Source organism: Gobio gobio (assembly GCF_949357685.1).
Source record: "Gobio gobio genome assembly, chromosome: 22".
Classification (NCBI taxonomy): Eukaryota; Metazoa; Chordata; class Actinopteri; order Cypriniformes; family Gobionidae; genus Gobio; species Gobio gobio.
The window spans coordinates 47,043,718-47,045,692 of record NC_137118.1 but is presented as its reverse complement, the minus strand read 5'-3'; the positions used below and the strand labels follow the sequence as shown (position 1 = coordinate 47,045,692).

At 46.8% G+C, this 1,975-nt stretch overlaps 1 protein-coding gene across 1 annotated transcript in view; it reads left to right on the top strand.

Annotated features, from left to right (window-relative positions):
- The window catches only part of unc5cb (unc-5 netrin receptor Cb), a 337,306-nt gene that overhangs the window by 264,578 nt on the left and 70,753 nt on the right, over window positions 1–1,975 (top strand). The gene's annotated exons all lie outside the window — the stretch shown is intronic.

Genomic DNA, 1,975 nt, shown 5'->3' with positions numbered 1-1,975 from the left:
AAGGGTTTTGGGGCTTGTATCAAGACTGGGAGACCAGCTTATACTGTCTAGTCTAAGGAGGTTTGCTCACCCCAGGGTGTTTGAGGTTTGTGTTAAGCCTAGGTGACCAACTAAACCAGTTTAGACCAGCAAAACAGACCAGCACTGGTGGACCAAACCACCATAGACTAGAGTCTACGGAGTTTTGCCAGTCTAAGATGGTTTGGATGGACTCTCAGGCTTGATACAAGCAAAATAAACCAAACTACATGACCAGACTACCTTAGACTAGACAGTCTAGTTTGTTTGGTCACCTGGGCTGGTCTGTTTTGCTAGTTTTAGAGGGATTTAGGACTTTAGCAGCATAGACCATTTTAGATCAACAAACCACCTTAGATTGTCTAATCTAATATAATTTGCTCACCCAGTTTTAGCTGGTTTTCGAGGGGTTTAGCACATCTAAGCCAGCGTAGACCATTTTACACCGTCTTCGCCTGTCTCGCCTAAGGAGGTTTGCTCACCTAGTTTTGTCTGCTTAGCTGGTTTTAGAAGGGTTTTGTGCTTGTGTGAATCACGGGAGACCAGTTTCAAGCTGCTTTTTTACAATATTAATCCGTCGTATAGCAAATTTAAAAGAATATTTCCCCCCAACTGGTCATAATTTCGACCATGCAATGAGTAAATGTGGTCCAAAGTGTTTTCAGTATGAAGTCGTACAGGTTTGCACCAACATGAGGGTGAATAAACGTTGTCGGGATGTTCCCAGTGTAAGTGTGTGTGTGTGTGTGTGTGTGGCTCTTCTCCGGCCTTGAGCCCAGGGCGTCTCTTTCACACATGGCTGCTGTGATCGCAGGCTGAGGAAATGTGTCTGTCTCTCGCCCTCCTCTCCAGTGCAACCGCTCAATAATCCTTTTCATTTCCACCCTGTTTTCTTCTCTCTCTCTCTCTCGTGCTGTTCTACCTTCAGTCCCTCATGTTCAAAGAAGCGTATTAATCTCGGCGATACATTTTAATGCTCACCCCTGGTGAGTGTGCCGCTTTATCATCAAAGTACGGGCGCCGGACGGAAGGGTTGCACGGGTAGATGATATCGGAGGACTTTCATCATTCCGGCTCGATTCGCCGCGTCCATACGGACCAGAATTTGAGCGGCTTTATGGTCCAGCAGAGAGTCATCATTTACCCTGATATCTTTGTTAAAGATGGAAGTTTATGAATAATACAGAAGATCCCTCTGTTTGCAGAGAAATGAGGGAGTATCCGTGTCAGCCGGCTGACCAGGAATAGTTTTCTGCATTTGCTCGCGCGTCGCACAGGTCAGGTCTCTCTCGCTCATTTGGGATGCGGCGCGGGTGCGGCCGTGTCAAAGTGGCGGCCCGTGGAATCGCCGGGCTTAGAGTCTGGCAGGTAATCAAACCCCGTTATCCGGCCTCTCTTCGGCCCGCAGGCTCCCTGAGATCACAGGCCGGTCGATAGGATCAGTTCCTCTCGCGCCCATGACCGTTTCCCAACCCTGAACCCGTGCTGTCTTCAAACGGGTCCACTGAACCGGCCTGAGGTCTTAAAGTCACCACTCACCAAAACGGACCATTCCTATGTTTTATGGAATATTGCAGTGTTTATTATGAATTATTTATCTGTGCACATTAGGGGTGGAACAGTTCTCGGTAAAAGATCGAACTGTACGGTTCTCCGCCCACACTTGCACCCGCGGTTCATCTCTAGGATTTGTTGAAAATAACAACGTGTAAAACAGAGCCGATGTCAACATGCCCGAATATCCTAGCAAACATAGCCGGTTATTGTCTTAAAGGGTTACTTCAGTGATTTAGCATTAAGCTTTGTATTTAAAGGGTTAGTTCACGCAAAAATGAAAATTGTGTCATTAATGACTGAGCCTCATGTGGTTGGACACCCGTCAGACCTCCGTTCATCTTCAGACACAAATGAAGATATTTTAGTGTAAATCTGATGCTCTGAAAGGCCTCCATTGGCT